We start from the raw sequence: 23,522 nt of genomic DNA, 5'->3' as shown, positions 1-23,522 counted from the left end.
GGTCTCCTGGCAGTCTGGAAATTTCAGCAACAGCTGATAAGCCATTGCCTCTCCTGAGCAGCCAAGTTCTAGAAAGCAAAGGGAAGTAGGCATTAGCAACCTGGGAGGAGCACTGCTCTGATTCCCCCAGAATGTGCCAGAGCATTGATGAAGTCTCTTATTTCCTTCTCAATTCAGCCTCTTGATTTAGGTATAAACACTTGTGTGAGATTGCCCAGAGCTGCCATAAAAATCACCATAAACTTGGTGGTTTAAGAAAACAGACGTTCATTCTTCCACCACTCTGGAGGCTAGAAGTTCAGAAATCAAGGTGCTTCCTCGGAGGCCCTGGGTAGAATCTATCCTTGCCAATCCTTGACATTCCTTGGCTTGTGGACACATCACTCCAATTTCTGCCTTTGTCATGACATGAAAGTCTACGCCCTGGGTCTTTAAAGCTTTCTCTCCTTATATAGAGAGATTATAGTCATACAGAATTCAGAACCCACCTTCATCTAGTATGACCTTGTTCTCTCTTGATGGCATCTTTAAAGACCCTATTTCCAAATAAAGTCTTAGGCACAGGTACCAAGGTTTAGGATTTTAACGTAACCTTTGAGGAGGTCATAATTTAATCTGTTGCACCCCTGTATACCAAGAAGAGTACCTGGGACTTGAAATACTCTGTTACTTGCTCAGGAGGACACAGCTTAGGTGTTCCTGGGCTGGGACTGGCACCCTAGCCATGCCAACCCCAAATTTCCATGTACATCAACCCTATGATGTTGAAGTAGGAGGCAGGACTTGACCCCAGAGGTCAGGGTTGGACACCAGACCAGATTGAGGGCTAGCTAAAACAGGGCAGACTGAAGCAGCTTTCAGTCAGACACGCCCACCTGTGTGCCATGTCAATTTACCATTGCCACGGCAACACCTGGGCGTTACCAACCCTTTCCATGGCAATGACGCAATAACTCAATGATTACTACCCTTTCCCTAGAAACTTCTATATAACCCACCCCTTAATATGCATGCAATTAAAAAGAGTTATACACTTTAGGAGGTCAATGTGGGCAGATCGTTTGAGGTCAGGAGTTTGAGACCAGGCTGACCAACATGGTGAAACTCCATCTCTACTAAAAATACAAAAAAATTGGTCGGGTGTGGTGGCACATGCTTGTAATCTCAGCTACTCTGGAGGCTGAGGCAGGAGAATTGCTTGAATATGGGAGGCAGAGTTTGCAGTGAGCCGAGATCGTGCCACTTGCACTCCAGCCTGGGTGACAGAGTGAGACACTATCTCAAACAAGGAAAAAAATAAAAATAACAATAAATGGGTATAAATATGACTGCACAACTGCCCTGAGCTGCTATTCTCTCTCTGCCTAGAGGGTAACCATGTTCTGCAGGAGCAGTCACAAAGCTGTAACACTGTTGCTTCAATAAAGCAGTTTTCCTCTACCTCTGGTTTACCCTTGACTTATTTCCTGGGCTAAGCCAAGAACCCTTGTGGGCTAAGCCCCACTTTGAGACTCACCTGCCCTCCATCAGTGTCTCTCAAATGTGTAACCCCAGGAGTAACATAATCAGGTGTGTTCATCAATTTGCAATTGCAAAAATGTGGAACCAGCCCAAATGCCACCAATCAACAGGTGCATAAAGAAACTGTGGCATATATATATACAAAGAAATACTAATCAGCCATGAAAAGTAATGAATCAATGGCATTTGCAGCAACCTGGATCAGTTTGGAGACTAAGTGAAGTCACTCAAAAATGGAAAACCAAACATTGTATGTTCTCACTTATAAGTGAGAGCTAAGCTATGAGGATGCAAAGGCCTAAGAATAACACAATGAACTCTGGAGACTCTGGAGGAAAGGGTAGGAAGGGGGTGAGGGATAAAAGACTATAAACTGAGTGCATTGTATACTGCTGAGTGATGGGTGCACCAAAATCTCACAAATCACGACTGAATAACTTACTTATGTAGCCAAACACCACCTGTTCCCTCAAAACCTATGGAAATAAAAAAATTAGAAAATTATGTGTGTTTCACTTATTTCAAGGGACCTATACTGTTGCACTGTCTTTGCTAAAGAGTAATATGAAAGTGTCAACTGAAATACAAATAACTGTTGTAATATTAACTATCAACGAAGGATATCTTTTTCCTAAGTGATTTGGTGCAACCATATTAGATCTTATTTGTCCACAAAAGAATTCCTTACAAAGGCTGAGCAATTTCTCTGCCACTCTTTGTTATAAGATCTCTAAAACATCCTCATTTTCTCATCACTGTTAGGAGGAGGTTCATCTTGAATTTAGAATACCCTAGAACAGAATCTTAGGATTTTAGCCTGAGAAATAACTTCTGAAATCTTCTTCTCAAATGCTCTTAATTTTGCAGATGCAGAACACAGAGTGTGGAGACATGAAGAGGCTTTGGTGAGTCTACACTGTAAAGGGAGCAGGACCATGAGGTCTGGACCCAAGGTTGTCAACCCCACATGAAAGGTCCTTCTCCCTCCCTGGCTCCTGTCCTTCCATTTTCTTTAACCACATACCAAGGAGAAGGTAGTAGATAAAAGCAAGCTATGTACAACCAAGGGAACACGTTCTTTTCCACACAGTGGTGTTCAGAGGTCGAAAGAATATTCTCTAGGGTTTGACACAATGGGGTGAATGGGAATTGTTCTTCTTGCCAGCTAAATATCTTTGGACATATTCCCTAACCTATGTATACTTCAATTGTTCCATCTGTGAAATGCAACTAAAAAGTTTATTATGGGACTTACAAAGATTAATGGAGATAATATCTCTAAAAGACTTTCCACACAGCCCGTAGGCCTATAGGTAGCTCTTAATAAGTACTACATTTCCTTTTCCAGTGGTTATTTTGAAAATACCTTAAGATTAAAATTGAGCCGGGCGCGGTGGCTCAAGCCTGTAATCCCAGCACTTTGGGAGGCCGAGATGGGTGGATCACGAGGTCAGGAGATCAAGACCATCCTGGTTAACACGGTGAAACCCCGTCTCTACTAAAAAATACCAAAAACTAGCCGGGCGAGGAGGTGGTGGGCGCCTGTAGTCCCAGCTACACGGGAGGCTGAGGCAGGAGAATGGCGGGAACCTGGGAGGCAGAGCTTGCCGTGAGCTGAGATCTGGCCACTGCGCTGGAGCCTGGGTGACAGAGCCAGACTCCGCCTCAAAAAAAAAAAAAAAAAAAAAAAAAAAAGATTAAAATGGAAAGAATGTCATCTATCAAAAGGATACAAACCTTTGCCATTGGTCTAAACACTCCAAACTTGATGCTTAATTAACCTATTATGATCCATTGCATCAAGAAAATTACCTTCACCTGTCTTGTGTATCTGAGGTGGTCAATATTTTCCATATGCCCCTTAAGCCCTTAATTAACTTTTTTCCCTAAATATGAATATGCATTATACAATTCAGTTTACAAATATAGTTACTTAAGGGATGTCTATTATTTCCTCATTCTGAATTATCTTTTAAATAATTTATATTCTTTCCTTCGCATCGAGGAACACGAGCCTGATTGAGCAGTGCGTGTTTTTAATCATTAGATGAATATAAACACTAGGTGGCATGCTAATACAGCTGCCTGCCCAGCTAATACAGCTGCCCACCCAGCCAGCTCAAAATTCCTAATACGATAAATGTATGCATTTATTTCATTTTTGTAAAGATAACATACATTTAAACTTTATTCGTGGAAGAGAAATTTGAAAAGGAAAGCGATTTTTCAACCCATACAGTTTGCATCCAGAAATTCACCTCCACCTACTTTACCCATCTGAGGTTGTCAGTATTTTACACAAGTTCTTCAAATTTTTAATAGCTTTGAAGGAATGGAATGCATTGAATAAAGTTTTAGATAGGAATAACAGAAAGCAAAAATTAGATAAAGAAAAATAGACAAAAGGGTAGCGGAGGAGAGGTAGAAACAGAAGTATCAAAGTACATCATTTGGGCCAGGGGAGGTGGCTCAAGCCTGTAATCCCAGCACTTTGGGAGGCCGAGACGGGCGGATCACAAGATCAGGAGATCGAGACCATCCTGGCTAATGCGGTGAAACCCCGTCTCTACTAAAAATACAAAAAATTAGCCGGGTGAGGTGGCAGGCGCCTGTAGTCCCAGCTACTCGGGAGGCTGAGGCAGGAGAATGGCGTAAACCCGGGAGGCGGAGCTTGCAGTGAGCTGAGATCCGGCCACTGTACTCCAGCCTGGGCGACACAGCGAGACTCTGTCTCAAAAAAAAAAAAAAAAGAAAAGAAAAAAAAAAAAAGTACATCATTTATCATCTGGATTTTTCTAAGCACATACATTTTAATTACAACTAGTATGTGTGATCCGTGCTACTCGTTCACCTCTCAGAGGGTGAACATAAATGGAGAACCTAGAATAATCCAGGCACTGGTCTAAATTTGGAGAAAAGATACATGGTTTCTTCTGTGTCAAGGCCGTGTTCGGAGGATGAGTAAAGCAACGTGAAGTAGAGTTGAGGTGGGCCAACAATAAATAATCTCAAAAGGCTTGGCTGAAAGCAGCACCCGCACCTCAGATCTTGGCTATAATTTAGCTAAGGGAGCAGTGTATTTAGGAGCCTACTTGCAATGATTTTTTCCCATCCAAATCTTTTATGAAATTTGACTTGGGTGGTACAGGGATTCAAGAGCAAATCCCAAATCGGATGGACCCACAAATGGTAAAGACTCCTAGGGTTAGGGTTATAGGGTTTTCCTTACTCAGACCTGCAAATGGCCTCAGAAGCCCTGCCTCTGGCTGGAGCGGGTTTCCTTAGCACTGTTGTAAAAAACAGCTGGGGATACAGGAAGTACACACTGTGTGGATACCTTGGGGTGATGTTATAGGATGATGGTTAGTTGCCCCGCCACCTCTTGGTGATGGTAATTGAGCAATGGATGTTTTCCAGCAACAGATTTCAGGATGACAGTCAGATTCTGCAGAATAGAAAGCTCGGATTCTGATTCAGAAAAATCCTGCCTCTTCAAGTGTCCCTTATTTTATTTTCCATTGCATTTAGATGACACGCAAATACAACACTCGCTTGGAAAATGCCAAATATCCACCCACATCTCCAGCCTGTATTCATTCTTTCAACAATAAAGACTTCCTTCCTTCCTTCCTTCCTTCCTTCCTTCCTTCCTTCCTTCCTTCCTTCCTTCCTTCCTTCCTTCCGTTTTTTCTGAGACAGGGTCTTGCTCTGTCACCCGGGCTGCAGTGTAGTGCTGCAGTCATGATTCACTGCAGCCTGGACCTCTCAGGTTCAAGTGTCCTCCTGCGTCAGCTTCCCAGGTAGTTGGGACCACAGGTACGAGCCACCACTCCCGCCTAATTTTTGTATACTTCATAGAGATAGAGTCTCACTATGTTGCCCAGGCTGGTCTCAAACTCCTGGGCTCAAGCCATCCGCCCACCTTGGCCTCCCAAAGTGCTGGAATTACAGGCATGAGCCACCATGCCCAGCCTAGTTTTGTTTCTTCTAAGCAGAATTTTGATCAGCAATCGAGATTCCCTAACTTTAACCCCCAGAGCCAAATTTAGGTCCTTGCCAGAGAAATGCTATCGATGGTATAGACTTAGGAAATATGCACATTTAAGAGCAAACTTTTGCGGAAACCCACTCTTGCTATCAATATGAGTAATCATGACTTAAGCAACCTCAGTTCTTGGCATCTTTCCTTTGTGGATAGAACCAGGTATATAGTTTCCAAGGCCGAGTGCAAAATGAAAATGCTCAGCTCTTGGGGAAACAGGTAAAAGTAAAAATAAAATGCTTATGTCTGTTAAAGCAAACTAAATATGGCCCGAGAAGGACCCCGTACTTCTATATTTGAGTCCTTGTAGATGAAGGGTACCCTAGCTTAATAGGCAAACAAAATTGAAAACCTAACTTAATAGTATGCATCTGTAACAATAGCTGAGTGTTGGCCAATGCCAGCCGCCATACGTCAACCACTCATAGACTGCTGAGTGTTCAGACTGCGTTCAAATCAGGCAAACGCCAAGCTGTAATCCATTTCACTGTTTCTGTACCGCACTTCGGATTCCTATACCTCACTTTACTTCTTTTGTCTATAAATTTGTTCTGACCACGAGGCACCCATGCAGTCTCTCTGAATCTGCTGTATTTCTGAAGGCTGCCTGATTCAATCAAATATTTTCCTTGCTCAATTAAACTACAACAAATTTCACTTGTCTGAAGTTTTCTTTTAACTGCTCCCTGTTTCAAAATGTTTAAGGATTTTGACAGGGTGCTGGCATAGCAGAAGGAAAAGTAACAACAATAACAACTTTTTCTCTGTCTTCCTCAGTTCTCCAGCTACTACCCTGGAAATTAAACTGCCAAAAGAACAAAAGAAAAGCAGAATTTTCTAAGACATTCACAGCCCATCCACATGGGGTGAAACTCAGTGATGAGCAACTCAAAAACATGGTTAGAACTTGGGGTGAGGCCGGGCGCGGGGCTCAAGCCTGTAATCCCAGCACTTTGGGCGGCTGAGACGGGCGGATCACAAGGTCAGGAGATCGAGACCATCTTGGCCAACCCGGTGAAACCCCGTCTCTACTAAAAAAAAATACAAAAAACTAGCCGGGCGAGGTGGCGGGCGCCTGTAGTCCCAGCTACTCGGGAGGTTGAGGCAGGAGAATGGCGTAAACCCGGGAGGCGGAGCTTGCAGTGAGTTGAGATCCGGCCACTGCACTCCAGCCTGGGCCACAGAGCAAGACTCCGTCTCAAAAAAAAAAAAAAAAAAAAAAAAAAAAAAAGAACTTGGGGTGCATAAAATAAATCAGCCAAGAACAATACATTTGTCAAAAAGGAAAAAGGCCTTTTAAGCTCCTAGGAGCTGCAGACTTTGGGAAGAGAAATACAGGAGGGAAATGGAAGATAAAGGTGAATTGAGTAAAGGTTTGTTATGTAGATTCCTCTAGGCCTGTGTCTCTGATAATTAACGCTCTTAGCCTACTTTCAGGCAAATAGGAAAGTGCAGAGAGGTTTTCTTTTTTTTTTTTCCCAGTCCCTTAGCTGACTTGCTTTTATTGTTTGAGTAAAAAAAGAACGAGATCATGTCCTTTGCGGGAACGCAGATGGAGCTGGAGGCCATTATCCTTAGCAGACTAGCCCAGGAACAGTAAACCAAATACCGCATGTTCTCACTTATAAGTGGAAGCTGAATGATGAGAACACATGGACACAAAGAGGGGAACACCACACACTGGGGCCTTTCGGAAGGTGGAGCATGGGAGGTGGGAGACGATCAGGAAAAATAACCAATGGGTATGTGAACCCAGCAAGTCTGAGACAGGTCTCAGTTAACTTAGAAAGTTTCTTTTGCCAAGATTGAGAACATGCCCCTGTGACACAGCCTCAGGAAGTGCTGACGACATGTGCCCAAGGTGCTCGGGGCAGCTTCGTTTTATACATTCAGGGAGACATGAGACATCAATCAATATATGTAAGAAGCACATTGGTTCCATCTAGAAAGGCGGGACAGCTTGAAGCAAAGGCAGGAAGACTGGAAGCCGGGAGGGAGTTTCCAGGTCACAGATAGGTGAGACACAAACAGTTGCATTGATCTGAGTTTCTGATGAGCCTTCCCAAAGGAGGCGATCAGATACGTATCTCTCAGCAAGCAGAGGGGGGACTTTGACTTGAATGGGAGTCAGAGACCCTAAGCAGTTCCCAGCTTGACTTTTCCCTTTAGCTTAGTGACTTGGGGGCCCCAAGATATATTATCCTTTCACAGGTTCTAAGCTTAATGCCTGGGTGATGAACTAATCTGTATAAGAAACCCCCATGAGAGTTTTATTCTGTTTTCTTTTATCAGCTCTTGCTTCTCATTTGTCTTCAGTTCAAAATAACCCTTATGCCAAAGTGATGTCTTCTGGGGTGACCTATCCTTCTGTCCTACAAGAGCCTTAAGCAAAGTTTAGAGCTGTTGTGCAAAAGACCACCGGGGTGGCCAAATAGTGTAATAGAAAGGTGAGTTTTATTGGTGATGTCAGTTAGCAAACTGGGGAGCGAGTGTCCCTGGCGTAAACAGAAGGTGCTGTCTCTCTGGAGAGGGAAAAGAGATCATAGAGTTCTCTTTTCTCATGCCTCATAGAGATCATAGTAGACAATAGAGTCATGCATATTCAGCAGTTTTGGGGGAGAAGTTTTGCATTTTTATGAGGGGAGCTGCATGCATGCCCAATGGGTAAACATATATGTAATATATGTCCCATGTTCATTTAGGGGCTATGTTTTATCATTAAAATGAGGTGGGGTGTGGTGGCTCATGCCTGTAATCCTAGCACTTTGGGAGGCCAAGGCGGTGGATTACTTGAGCTCAGGAGTTTGAGACCAGCGTGGGCAACAGGGTGAAACCTTGTCTTTACAAAAAATAAAAATAAAAGAATTAACCGGACATGTTGACACAAGCCTGTGATCCCAACTATTTGGGAGGCTGAGGTGGGAGAATCAGTTGGGCCCAGAAGACTGAGGCTGCAGTAGGCCATAACTGCACTATTGCACTCCAGCCTGGGTGACAAAGGGGAATCATGTATCTGATATTCAGTATTTTTCTACTCCTCATTTCCCCCTCTCTCTAGTACCTTGAGAGCCAATCTTGGATCTTATATGTCTGACTCGGAAGTCTCAGTGAGTATAGGTTGGTACTGGGCTCTCAGGACCATAAGCTGGACAGTGTTGAGTCCTTCTTTTACAAAGTTTGTTGGGGCCGGGCGCGGTGGCTCAAGCCTGTAATCCCAGCACTTTGGGAGGCCGAGGCAGGCGGATCACGAGGTCAGGAGATCGAGACCATCCTGGCTAACACGGTGAAACCCCGTTTCTACTAAGAATACAAGGAAATTAGCCGGGCGTGGTGGCGGGCGCCTATAGTCCCAGCTACTCAGGAGGCTGAGGCAGGAGAATGGCGTGAACCTGGGGGATGGAGCTTGCAGTGAGCCGAGATCGCGCCACTGCACTCCAGCCTGGGGCACAGAGCAAGACTCCGTCTCAAAAAAAAAAAAAAAAAACAAAACAAAACAAAGTTTGTTAATCTGTTTATTATACATGGTCCTATAGTGAGTAAGAGAAGTATACTTATGAATGGTCCTATGAGGGGCACTAGAAAGGAGTACATGGAGGAATTCCACCAGCTGTTGGCAGCAGAGGTGAATTGTTGTTTCTGCAATTCTAGGCTGAGTTTATGTAGTTGTTGAACTCGCATTTCTACGAGTCCAGATTCATTTATGTAGAAACAACAATATTCTCTGAGGAAGAGAGAGGTCCCTCCTTTTTCAGCCGTTAACAGGTCTAGTGCACGGCGGTTTTGTAAAGTAACTTGGGCAAGGGAAGACAATTGTCTCTGTAATGAGGCAAGGGATTCGGTGGAAGCTTCCATAGCTACGGAGAATTGATGAGAGAGTTTTGCAGTGCTGATAAGGGAGTGGCCTAAAGCTCTCCCGGCTAGTCCTGCAGCAACTAAGGATGTGGTGAGTGAGACTCCAGCTACTAGGGGGACGAATATAGCTCGTTTTTGGTCTAGGGAAAGGGGCGGAGTCCCACCTGGAAAATTCTGCAGGGGTGCGCAAGGTTAGTTGGGGACTAGCGTGACAGGGAGACACAGTAGGGTTATAGTGGCCTGAGTGGAAAGGTTCTTATATAGCGTCCCATTGCACCAGAAGAAACAACTGGGAGGGGCAAAGAGGGTTGAGTTGGGAGTGGAAGTTGTATTACAGAGGGTAGTGCCGGCATTTGAATAACAAAAGGAAACTTGTGTCTGTCCAGGGTTTAGGAACAAGGGGACGTCAGGGATCGGGGGTGGTATGTGGCTATTGTTAGGGTTTAGGCTGAGAGAAGTATTAGACGGGCCTGGAAGTGGAACTGCGGTTAACGGCGGTCGCCCTAGAGCCGCGCAGAAGAAGCATGCAGAGAGGTTGCCTAGGCCAGTGGCGTTTGCGATTTCTAACCCTTCTCTTAATAGGGATAACCAGGAAAAGGGGCGGGTAGGAGTTAGAGTTGAAAGCTGGACATTTAATTCCCTTTCCTGGTTCTGTATAGCAGTGTGTAGGGTGGTCTGGATCTGAACAAGGGAACACCAGAGAAAGAGACGACTACTAGGCCAGGTAGTTCCTGAAGTCAAGTACATAGCCCCTTTTTGCTGGGAAGTCCAGCGGGAGTCCCAGGGGTCCCAGATAACCCAGGTGTAGCCTGATGTGGTTTTAAATAAATTGTGTGACTACCACCTTTGACTGGATAGGAACTCAGAAGTTTTTAGGATTTTAACAGTGTGGATTTTGCAGGACCTATATGGACAGCCGACACTTAGTTCTACCCATGAGTTATTACAATAAGAGAGTGTTTGGTCAAAGAGGAAACAAATTGCAGGTGCTGCTTTTCCTGGCTGGTGTTTAAAATCAGTGAAATTTAGATGGATGGGAGTGCTACAACCCCCAGGGGGACAGTCAGCAGTGCCTAATACATAGCACTTTTGTTCTGTCTGAGCATAATTGGTCCAGTTCTCAGTCAGGAAGAAATGCCAAGCGAAAGGGGATGTTGCCGGGTTCGCCTGGGTCTCCCCACAAGGGATCCATAAGAGTAGAAGAGTTATAAAGGAGGTAGGTGTCATAGTTACAGTTTAGGGTGCTGACGGCATAGAACAAGTTTTAGAGGGTTTTCTTTGGTCCGGTCAACTGTCCAGGTTGCTGCCTCTCCCGTCGAGGATGTAACAAGGTCCAAGAGCAGGTCTATAGGCTTGGCGTGGGTGTGATGAATCCAGGCGGCGATGCCTTCCACTTTGAGGGCCGTAGGCGTAGTCAGGATCACCTGGAATGGTCCTTTCCACCAGGGTTCTAGGGTTTCTTGTTGGTGGCACTTGACGAGGACCCAGTCTCCTGGTTTGTATTGATGTGGAATGGGTGGAGGCCCAGCTTCATACAGTTCTTTTAGCTTGGGCCAGACTTCTTCATGAACTTTCTGTAGGGCTTGTAAGGAGAACAAAAGTTCAAGACCATTATCTGTGTCAGCTTTGAGGAGATTGTCTTTAAGGTTAGGGAGGATAGGGGGTGGTTTGCCATACATTATTTCAAAGGGGTAAGTCCTAGTTTATAAGGAGAGTTACGTGCCCGGAACAGAGCGTAGGGGAGGAGGACTACCCAGTTAGCGCCAGTCTCCATGGTCAATTTAGTTAGGGTCTCTTTTAATGTTCTATTCATTCTTTCTACCTGACCTGAGCTTTGGGGTCGATAAGCACAATGTAGTTTCCAATTAGCCCCAAGGATGGAAGCCAGTCCCTGACTTAACCTTTGCGGTGAAGGCCAGCCCATTATCCAACCCTATCATGACTGGAAAGCCATACCTGGGCAGGATTTCTTCTAGGATCTTTTTGGCCACAATCTGTGCAGTTTCTTTTTTTGTCGGAAAAGCTTTTGCCCATCCTGAGAATGTATCTATAAAAACTAATAAATATTTGTATCCATATTTTCCTGGCTTTATTTCAGTAAAGTCAATTTCCCAATATATACCAGGTCTATCTCCCCTGTGTCTTTTCCCCATGGTCTGGGTCCCGTGACTGGCGTTATTGAGTTGACATACTACACAGTTTTTAACCATGGCGTCTACTTTTTCAGGGGCGTTTTTAATTTTTAGTCCAGCGTGTTGAATCAGATCTAACATCCACTGTGGGCCCAGATGAGTGCTTCAGTGGATTTGTGCTAATTACTCGCTGCCCCAACCTGTCCGGGAGAACGGTATTGTTGTTAGACTCTTTCCACCACTGATTACTGACCTGTGTTCCGGGGAGTTTACTTATCCACTGGAGGTCTTCTTCTGAGTATTCTGGGTGAAAGGGCAACTCTCTGGGCCCGGGATCAGGCAGCTGGAGGGCCAGCAGCTGAGGAGTGGTTTTAGCCACGTCTTTTGCAGTCTGGTCAGCCAGGTTGTTACCTCGAGTGACTGGGTTAGTGGCCTTTTGATGTCCCGGACAGTGGATGATAGCCAGCTTTTTGGGTTCCCAAAGGGCAGCCAGAAGATTTAAGATTTCTTCTTTATTTTTAATGTCTTTTCCTTCAGCTGTGAGAAGCCCCCTCTCTCTGTATATAGCCCCATGTATGTGGGCAGTGGCAAATGCATACCGGCTGTCAGTATATACTGTCAGTTTACGGTCTTTGCCTAGTTTCAGGGCTTGTGCCAAGGCTATTAACTCAGCTTGTGAGCCGATGTTCCTGGAGGTAAAGGCTCAGCCCAAAGTATCTCAGTCTCTGAGGTTACCGCCGTCCTCGCATACCTCTGTCCTTGGTGAACGAAGCTGCTTCCGTCAGTGAACCAGGTGAGGTCTGCATCTGGTAGCGGTCGGTCCTGGAGGTCTTCTCTGACTCCATGTACCTGGGCTAGTATTTCAGCACAGTTGTGGAGCGGCTTACTTAAGTCTGGGTCTGGCAGCAATGATGCTGGGTTTAGGGTTGTCGGGGGCTTAAATGTTATTCTGAGGGGGTTTAGCAAGAGCCCTTGATAATGGGTAAGCTGAGCATTGCTGAGCCATCAGTCAGGGGGTTGTCGGAGGATGCCTTTGACAGCATGGGGGGTGGTGACTTGTAATTCTTGGCCCATGGCCAGTTTGTTAGCATCTTTGACCATCAGGGCCATTGCAGCAATCATCTGGAGGCAAGGAGGCCATCCTGCAGCTACCGGGTCCAGTCTCTTTGAGAGGTATGCAACCAGTCTGCACCAGGGACCTAAATTTTGAGTTAATACTGCTTTCCCTATGCCCCGGCTTTCGTCCACATATAAGTGGAAAGCCTTAGAGACATCCGGAAGACCCAGCGCGGGGGCCGAGAGCAGAGCAGTTTTGATTTGCTGGAAAGCTTGCTCAGCCTCTTCAGTCCAATTGAAGGGCTGCTGCTCTTTGGTAGCCTGATAGAGGGGTTTTGCCAGTTCAGCGAAGTCAGGTATCCAGAGTCTGCAGAACCCTGCAGATCCCAGGAACTCTCTTACCTGTCATGTTGACTGCGGTCTGGGGATCTGTAGGACAGTTTCTTTTCGAGCATTTGTTAGCCAGCGCTGTCCCCCTCTAAGTAGATACCCCAAGTAGGTTACCTCTGGCCTGCAGATCTGGGCCTTTTTAGCTGAGGCTCGATAACCCAGGTTTCCCAAGGTTTTCAGGAGGTCTTTTGTTCCTTGGATGCAGGCCTCTGGGTACATTGCCGCTATTAAGAGATCATCAACATACTGCAAGACAGTTATACTGGGGTGTTGGTGTCGGTACTCACCCAAGTCTTCGTGGAGGGCTTCATCAAACAGAGTTGGGGAGTTTTTGAATCCTTGTGGCAGTCTGGTCCATGTCAGTTGGCCACTTATGCCTCTCTCAGAGTCTGTCCACTCAAAGGCAAAAATTTCCTAGCTTTTAGGGGCTAAAGGCAGGCTGAAAAAAGCATCTTTTAGGTCTAGAACAGTATACATTGATTTTCAGGACCAAAGGTACTCAGGAGGGTGTATGGATTTGGCACCGTCGGGTGTATGTTCATTACCCTTTTATTGACTTCTCTTAAGTCTTGTACCGGTCTATATTCTTTACTGTTGGGTTTTTGTATTGGTAGCAGCGGAGTGTTCCATGGTGAGTGGCAGGAGCGTAGGACTCCATGATCTAGGAGTTGGCAGATGTGTGGTATAATTCCCTCTTTGGCTTCCAGGGCCATTGGGTATTGGCGCACGTGAACAGGTTCCATCCCAGGCTTAAGCTCAACAAAAATGGCGGGACGGTGCTTTGCTAGCCCTACCCCTCCTGTTTCTGCCCAAGCCTTTGGGAAGCTCTGGAGCCAGGAGTCTATATCTTGGTTAGGAGGCGTTAACTCCTGGTGAAGCCGGTACTCATCCCCTAGAGTTACAGTAAGAACAGGTAGTGGCCTGTTTTGGGAGTCAGTCACTTTGGGACCTTCTGGTTGAAAATGGATTTGTGCCCCCATTTTTGTCAACAGATCTCTCTCCAACAGGGGACAAGGGCTGTCAGGGATGACCAGGAAGCTATGGGACACTTTCCCGGTTCCCAAGTTTACTGCTCTCTGGGTTGTCCATGGATATTTCTTGGTTCCTGTGGCCCCTTGAACCCAGGAGGAGTTGGAAGATAACTTTCCATAGGGCTTGACTAAGACCGAATGTTGTGCCCCGGTATCGACCAGGAACTGGACCGGGGACCCCTCCACTTGTAAAGTTACCCTAGGTTCGGGGAGGGGATCCAAACCCCGTCTCCCCAGTCTGTATCTTGGGTAACTAGTATCGGCATAGATTTGGGCTGCCATTGTCCTTGGCTTGGCTGGCGCTGTTTCTTTTTGGGACAGTCTTTTATCCAGTGACCAATTTCTTTACAGTATGCACATTGGTCTTTACTCAGATTGCGCCTAGGGGCACGCGTGGATTGGGTGCTTCCTGGCGGTGGTTGTTCTTTTTGGATGACCGCCGCCAGGACTTTGGTCATTTTCTCAGTGGCCCTAATTTGTCTTTCCTCTGGAGCATCTCTGTTGTTATAAACTCTCTGTGCTATGCGAAGGAGGTCCTGGACCTGTTTTCCCTCCAAATCTAATTTTTGTAGCTTTTTCTTAATATCTGGGGCTGCCTGGTTGACAAAGGACATAACAACTGCTGCCTGATTTTCTGGGGCCTCTGGATCTATAGGTGTATACTGTCTAAAGGCTTCCATTAGTCTTTCTAGATAAACAGCGGGGCTTTCTGTCTTCCCCTGTAAAATAGAATATGCCTTAGCCAAATTAGTGGGCTTGCGAGCTGCAGCCCGGAGACCCACCATTAGAGTCTGGTGATAAACGAGTAGCTTCCCCCTACCTTCTGCTGTATTGTAGTCCCACGTTGGCCTGGTCAAGGGAAATGCTGCATTAATGAGGTCGGGGTTTGCAGTCGGTTGACCGCCATCTCCAGGAACCAACTTTCTAGCCTCTACCTGGATTCTCTCCCATTCCTCTGTTGTGAACAGAATGTGGAGGAGCTGTTGGCAGTCATCCCAGGTGGGCTGATGAGTGCACATGACACTGTCTAGAAGGGCTGTTAAATCCTTGGGGTTATCAGAGAACCGGGCATTCTGAGTTTTCCAGTTGTACAGGTCACTGGTAGAGAATGGCCAATACTGGAGTCTAGGGTTGTCTGTGTCATTGGGGGGTCCTATTTCCCTTAAGTGGAGCGCTACAGTGGAATCTGGAAGTTGCGGAGTTGCCTCACGCTGGACACGCCCGTGCGTTCTTCCCGCCGGCCCTCCCGAGCCATGTTCACTTTCAGTTTCCCCTGGCGCCGCTGCCGCTTCTCGGCCCTTATGGCTTCCTGGGAGTGCGGCCAGTTGGGCTTGGGCCTGGGGTCCAGGAGGGGGATGATAAGGCGGGGGTTCCAAGGATACGGGGTCCTGGCTGTCAGGCAATACAGGGGGCAAGGGGGCAGTTGGAGTTTTTGGTCTTTTGGTGGTCCCAGTTGGTTGTGCGACTAGGGTTTTACAGGTTCAGAAGTCAGCAGAAAGGGAGCTAGCCACAGGGGCAGATTTTCCACCACATCTTGCCAGACCAAAATGTAGGGGATCTGATCTGGGTGTCCCAACCGACCTGGCAGGAAAACCCTTGATTTTACCTGGAGGATAATGGGGAGCCTACGCCGAAGGTGGGCCACTCAGAGCGGCAGAGGGTTATTAATTTTCCCTTTTTAAGTTCTATACTGAGATCATGTCCCCTTGCTCTCACATCTTTAAAATTATTGACAAGGAGAGAAAGTGGTGTGGTCTGGGAGTTGCCCATTCCGAAGAAGTCCTGTTGATAGAAGATGGGTGATAAGGGATATTAGTGCCTGGTACAGGACTGGCTCCAAAGCTCCTGTAAATCAAGGTAAATTAGTAAGGGGCGTGCAACAGATAACTTCCAACAACCAAGATATATTGATTGCTAGCATGTCTCGGGCTTAGGACCCGACCAGAAGCAGATGGGCCACAGAATACAGAGCCCCAGATGAGTACCGGAGGACGTCTCCCACCGGCCTCCACTGACTGTCCTATAGTGCGTCCGCCAGGACTAGATCAGTCTCATATACAGACCCCGCGGGATTATTCAGAGGCAGACAGACAACATATAAACAGAGCTGGCTTACTCACTTTTACGATGACCCATTGGCCTGGGGTCTGGTGGGCTTAGGGGCAATCCCGGATGAGCCCCCAAGATGTAATGCCCAAACCCGCGATGACCCAAAAGCAACCACCAGAGTCCAGGGACAAAGCCAAGCGGCAGGGACCGCTTTATTTCGAGTTCGAACTCGGATCTCTCTGGCCAGGCGTCAGATCCTAGGGATAGACCCTGAGCTCAGTGCTCAGCCGTCTTTTATAGTCAGACACAAACAAGTTACAGCAAGTTACAGAGTCACTGGGGATTTTTACAGTTGTAGGTTTACAATTGGCTGACATTTAAAGTTAAACATTAGTCAGTTGTTCATTGGTTCCCGCCCTTTGACCAAACCACAAACGGCTGTTTGCCCTGCTAGGGACTTTCCAGATAACCTTGTTGTTCTAGCATTAAGGGGAGTTTCCTGACTTTTCTGACCTCTGATATTCAGTATTTTTCTACAAAAAATAAAAATAAAAGAATTAACCGGGCATGGTGACACAAGCCTGTGATCCCAACTATTTGGGAGGCTGAGGTGGGAGAATCAGTTGGGCCCAGAAGACTGAGGCTGCAGTAAGCCATAACTGCACTATTGCACTCCAGCCTGGGTGACAAAGGGGAATCATGTATCTAAAAAAAAAAAAAAAGGTGGGATTTGGCTCTTTATGTGAAGAGGTGAACTATAGGACACAAAGTGTGAAACCTCTATGGGCTGCTGAAACTGGAGTAAGTTCTGCAGTTGCTTATTAGAAGAGAATGTGTGTAAAGCTGCTCCTCTGTCTGAATAGCAGTCTGGGTTGTCAACAGTTAGAAGGGGCTGGGCACAGTGGATCACATTTGTAATCCCAGCACTTTGGGAAGCTGATGCAGGTAAATTGCTTGAACTCAGGAGTTTGAGAACAGCCTGGGCAACACAGTGAAACTCCATCTCTGCAAAAGACACACAGACACAAATTAGCTGAACATGGTGGCATGAACCTGTGGTCCCAGCTACTTAGGAGGCTGAAGTGGGAGGATTGCTTGAACCCAGAAGGTTGAGTCTCCAGTAAGCCATGATCATACCATTGCCCTCTAGCTTGGGTTATAGAGTGAGACCTTGTTTTAAAAAAAAAGGGTTAGAAGGTCTGATAATTTGCCTGGTAGCTCCTCTTCTTAGGGAGTTTAGCAAGAGTGTGGTTTTTCTTACAGTCGTAGGAATTTAGGAAGTCACCATGCTAGCCTCTCCGTAAACTCAGTCTGTAGCTAACTTTTCTTTCCTTAACCTTAGGTTCTGCTTTAGCTGTTAAAGGGGCATTTATTTTAGTCTCTCTGATGACAGGGCCTTGTGCAACAGTGGAGGTCCTTCATCATGAAAATCACCCTGAACATGGATAATATTACCCAGACCACGCCTGGAGCCTTCACGGTAACTTAGGGCAAGTGTCACTGGTTTTCCAAAACCCCGCTGAAATTTCAGGTCTGACTAGACAGGCGCAGCCGTCTTCTTAGACTTTTCATGTTTAAGGCAAGAGCTCTATTTAAGCTGAGCGCCAAAGGATGTGCTGAATGAAGGTTAGCCTAAAGCTGCCCCCTGACATGTTTTAAGGTTTGCCTAAAGGTTTCTCCGTATTCACTGAACTGAAATCTAACTGGATGTGTAAACAGACTGGAACCTGGCACTTTTGTGCCAATTACAAAGTTTTGTCCGAAGGAAGTCAACTGTCCAAACCATGCCCAAATAAGGCCAATGGTGAGCTGTAACGAATTTGGCTGTTTCTGTACCTCACTTCTGTTTTCTGTACATCACTCTCCTTTTTCTGTCCATAAATCCTCTCTCACCATGAGACAGTGCCGGGATCTCTCCGAACCTACTGTGGTTCTGTGGGCTATCCAATTTGTGAATTGTTCTTTGCTCATTTAAACTCTGTATAATTTACTTTACTTATCTATTGTTATTTTAATTTTATTTTAGAGGCAGGTTCTCACTCTATCACCCAAACTGGAGTGCAGTGACACCATCATAGCTCATTGCAGCCTTAACCTCCTGGATTCAAGCAATGCTTCCACCTCAGCCTCCCAAATAGCTAAGACTACAGGTGCCCCCCACCTGCCTCAGCCACTCAAGTAGCTGGGACCATAGGTGTAAGACTTTTTTTTTTCTTTCCTTTTTTTGGCTTTAGCTGCTAGAGGAATTCTGGTGCCACTGGCGGATCTGATAGAAGAAGCTATGCATTGCAAACCCTGGGTTGGAGATGCCACTGAAAAACCTCAGGGGAAATGCCGAGGAAGGAGTGGAAGGCTGGATGACAGGAGACTGTTGGTCTGCAGGTGAGACAGAGGCACTAGGGGATCCTGGCTTCAGCCACACTGGGAGGTTTTCTTTAACATGTAAATTTATGTCTCATTCTAGTTCAAGTCATATCTGGTCTTCTGGGGACACAGTCCCAACATGTTTCTTTTGTTGTTGTTGTTTTCTGTTTACTCCTCTGATGCTACAAAAGCTCCAATGCATACTTCTTTTAAGGTGCCCTGGCTCATACCTGTGGGCCCAGCTACTCAGGAGGCTAAGGCAGGAAGATGGCTTGAGCCCAGGAGTTCTGCAGGGAGCTATGAATGCACCACTTTACTCCAGCCTGGACAACAGAGTGAGACCCTATCTCAAAAGGAAAGAAAAAAAAAAAAAAAAAAAAAGCAAGATAGTGCATTTCAATGAAAGAACATTCTCTTAAAACAGAATAGAAAACATTTTCAATGGCTGGGCACGTTGGCTCATGCCTGTAATCCTAGCACTTCGGGAGGCCAAGGTGGGAGGATCACTTGAGCCTAAGAGTTGCAGACCAGCCTGGGCAACATGGCAAAACCCTATCTTGAACTCCTGGCCTCAAGTGCTCTGCCCACTTCGGCCTCCTAAAGTGCTGGGATACTGTACCTGGCCAGAAACCTTGTCTTTACAAAACACACACAAAAATCAGCAGGGTGTGGTGGTAGTACATGCCGCCCCAGTTACTCCAGAGACTGAGTTGGGAGAATAGCTTAAGCCTGGAAGGTGGAGGTTGCAGTGAGTCGAGATCATGCCATTGCACTCCAGCCTGGGTAACAGACCAAGACCCTGTCTCAAAAAACCAACCAACCAACCAAGAAAAAAAACAAAAACAAAAAAACAAAAAAAACAGAGTAAACCAGGCTTGGTGGCTCATGTGTGTAATTCCAGCATGTTGAGAGGCAAGGGTGTGAGAATCACTTGAGCCCAGGAATTTGAGACCTGCCTGAACACCACAGTGAGTCTCCTTTTCTATTTATATCAAAAAATAAAAATTAAAAGAGTACCTCAGAGTCACATGTCATTATTATAGATACAACCATTACCTACAAGGGGATGAAGTTTGTTCCAGCAAAGTGAGAATTGATGATATCTCTTCAGATGTAGTTGTTTAATCTCATGAATCAACATCCGTTTTGTTGATTCAATGGTACAAATATAAAGTTCCATGAAAGAAAACAATCCTGGTTTTAGATTGGTCAGTAGGGTGACTATAGTTTACAGTAATCTATTACGTATTCAAAATTGCTAGAAGAAAAGAATTTAGATCGTTCTAGTACAAGGAAAAGACAAATATTTATGGTGAAGAAGATCTCAAATACTCATTTGATTTTTACAAATTATGTGAATCTATTCAATTATCACATGTATCCCCAAACTAGGTAGATCCATTACATGTCAATTAAAAAAAAGAAAACTCCAAAAAACCCATGAGCTTTCAAGTAGATTTCAATATGTTTCATATTGAATATTCACATAATGAATATTCACATACCAGCATATTTATATATTGAATATTTACATATCAGCAAATTTACATATTATATATTCAAAAAGCATGTAATGAGTGCTGAATACCCCTGAGAGAGCAAGCTAGCAATGTGGATACCACGTTTATCTTTCTCTTAGGTTTTAGTGGAGAAAGAAATAACAAAGTACTGGTTCCTACTTCATTAGTACCCGGAGGAGTGTTTGGCAATAGAAATAGAGGAACGTTAGAGGAAATTCCCCAAGTTTGGAAGACCAGCTGGCATTATGAGAGCTGGAACGATGTGGGCTGGTCCAGGAACTATTTAGGGTCAAGCCACAAGACAGGTAGATTAAATGATTCATGATTAAATGATATCCACAGCCTCCAATAAACTGACTTCACTATTTTTTTTATTATACTTTAAGTTCTAGGGTACATGTGCACAACGTGCAGGTTTGTTACATATGTATATATGTGCCATGTTGGTGTGCTGCACCCATCAACTCATCAGCACCCATCAACACATCATTTACATCAGGTACAACTCCCAATGACATCCCTCCCTCCTACCCCCTCCCCACAATAGGCCCCCGTGTGTGATGTTCCCCTTCCCGTGTCCAAGTGATCTCATTGTTCAGTTCCCACCTATGAGTGAGAACATGCGGTGTTTGGTTTTCTGTTCTTGCAATGGTTTGCTGAGAATGATAGTTTCCAGCTGCATCCATGTCCCTACAAAGGACATGAACTCATCCTTTTCTCTGGCTACCTAGTATTCCATGGTGTATATGTGCCACATTTTCTTAATCCAGTCTGTCACAGATGGACATTTGGGTTGATTCCAAGCCTTTGCTATTGTGAATATGCTGCAATAAATGTACGTGTGCATGTGTCTTTATAGCAGCATGATTTATAATCCTTTGGGTATATACCAAGTAATGGGATGGCTGGGTCATATGGGATTTCTAGTTCTAGATCCTTGAGGAATCTCCACACTGTTTTCCACAATGGTTGAACTAGTTTACAATCCCACCAACAGTGTAAAAGTGTTCCTGTTTCTCCACATCCTCTCCAGCACCTGTTGTTTCCTGACTTTTTAATGATTGCCATTCTAACTTGTGGGAGATGATATCTCATTGTGGTTTTGATTTGCATTTCTCTGATGGCCAGTGATGATGAGCATTTTTTCATGTGTCTGTTGGCTATATGAATGTCTTCTTTTGAGAAATGTCTGTTCATATCCTTTGCCCACTTTTTGATGAGGTTGTTTGTTTTTTTCTTGTAAATTTGTTTGAATTATTTGTAGGTTCTGGATATTAGCCCTTTGTCAGATGAGTAGATTGCAAAAATTTTCTCCCATTCTGTAGGTTGCCTGTTCACTCTGATGGTAGTTTCTTTTGCTGTGCAGAAGCTCTTTAGTTTAATGAGATCCCATTTGTCAATTTTGGCTTTTATTGTTGTTGCTTTTGGTGTTTTAGACGTGAAGTCCTTGCCCACACCTATGTCCTCAATGGTATTACTTAGGTTTTCTTCTAGAGTTTTTATGGTATTAGCTCTAACATTTAAGTCTCTAATCCATCTCAAATTAATTTTCGTATAAGGAGTAAGGAAAGGATCAAGTTTCAGCTTTCTACTTATGGCTAGCCAATTTTCCCAGCACCATTTATTAAATAGGGAATCCTTTCCCCATTTCTTGTTTTTGTCAGGTTTGTCACAGATGAGATGGCTGTAGATGTGTGGTATTATTTCTGAGGGCTCTGTTCTGTTCCATTGGTCTATATCTCTGTTTTGTTATCAGTACCATGGTGTTTTGGTTACTGTAGCTTTATGGTATAGTTTGAAGTCAGGTAGCATGATGCCTCCAGCTTTGTTTTTTTGACGTAGGATTGTCTTGGCAATGCGGGCTCTCTTTTGGTACCACATGAACTTTAAAGCAGTTTTTTCCAATTCTGTGAAGAAACTCATTGGTAGCTTGATGGGGATGGCATTGGATCTATAAATTACTTTGGGCAGTATGACCATTTTCCCAATATTGACTCTTCCTATCCATGAGCATGATAGGTTCTTTCATCTGTTTGTGTCCTCTTTTATTTCACTGAGCAGTGGTTTGTAGTTCTCCTTGAAGAGGTCCTTCACATCCCTCATAAGCTGGATTCCTATGTATTTTATTCTCTTTGAAGCTATTGTGAATGGGAGTTCATCATGATTTGGCTCTCTGTTTGTCTGTTACTGGTGTATAAGAATGCTTGTGATTTTTGCACATTGATTTTGTATCCTGAGAGTTTGCTGAAGTTGTTTATCAGCTTAAGGAGATTTTGAGCTAAGACAATGGGGTTTTCTAAATATGATATCATGTCATCTGCAAACAGGGACAATTTGACTTCTTTTCCTAATTGAATACACTTTATTTCTTTCTCTTGCCTGATTGCCCTAGCCAGAACTTCCAACACTATGTTGAATAGGAGTGGTGAGAGAGGGCATCCCTGTCTTGTGCCAGTTTTCAAAGGGAATGCTTCCAGTTTTTGCCCATTCAGTATGATATTGGGTGTGGGTTTTTCATAAATAGCTCTTATTATTTTGAGATATGTTCCATCAATACCTAGTTTATTGAGAGTTTTTAGCATGAAGGGCTGTTGAATTTTGTCAAAGGCCTTTTCTGCATCTATTGAGATAATCATGTGGTTTTTGTCTTTGGTTCTGTTTATATGCTGGATTACGTTTACTGATTTGCGTATGTTGAACCAGCCTTGCATCCCAGGGATGAAGCCCACTTGATCATGGTGGATAAGCTTTTTGATGTGCAGCTGGATTTGGTTTGCCAGTATTTTATTGAGGATTTTTGCATCAATGTTCATCAGGGACATTGGTCTAAAATTCTCTTTTTTTGTTGTGTCTCTGTCAGGCTTTGGTATCAGGATGATGTTGGCCTCATAAAATGAGTTAGGGAGGATTCCCTCTTTTTCTATTGATTGGAATAGTTTCAGAAGGAATGGTATCAACTCCTCCTTGTACCTCTGGTAGAATTCAGCTGTGAATCCGTCTGGTCCTGGACTTTTTTTGGTTGGTAGGCTATTAATTATTGCCTCAATTTCAGAGCCTGCTATTGGTCTATTCAGGGATTCAACTTCTTCCTGGTTGAGTCTTGGGAGACTGTAAGTGTCCTGGAAATTATCCATTTCACTCCTCCACCCTCCAACTGCACACAAGGTTTTATTTCTTTTCATTCCCAGATGGCCCTGTTAGTGTTGAGTTTCTTGAACTCAAAGTTTGCTAGACAACAGTGGATGTACTTTCACACAGACAACAGTCTTTCATACTATTTTGTATTGTAGAACTGTGCAAAAGAAAGAAAATGAGAAAGGGAGAATGGGGGACAGAGTAGGAGACATTGCAAGGAGTCGGGAAAGGAAGAGAGGGAAGGAGGAAGAGAGAGAGGGAGAAAGAAAAAAGAAACAAAAAATAAAGATGAAGGAAAGAATGAAGAGAGGAAAAAAGAAACAGGACGGGAGAGAAAGATACAGAAAAAAACAGGAAGAAAGAAAAAGAATGAAAAAGAAAGACAAAGGAACAGAGAGAAACAAAGGAAAGAAAAGACAGAAAGGAACAA

Source organism: Rhinopithecus roxellana, chromosome 22, assembly GCF_007565055.1.
Source record: "Rhinopithecus roxellana isolate Shanxi Qingling chromosome 22, ASM756505v1, whole genome shotgun sequence".
In the NCBI taxonomy this organism is placed as follows: domain Eukaryota; kingdom Metazoa; phylum Chordata; class Mammalia; order Primates; family Cercopithecidae; genus Rhinopithecus; species Rhinopithecus roxellana.
The sequence above is the reverse complement of the archived record's forward strand: the minus strand, read 5'-3'. Positions refer to the sequence as shown.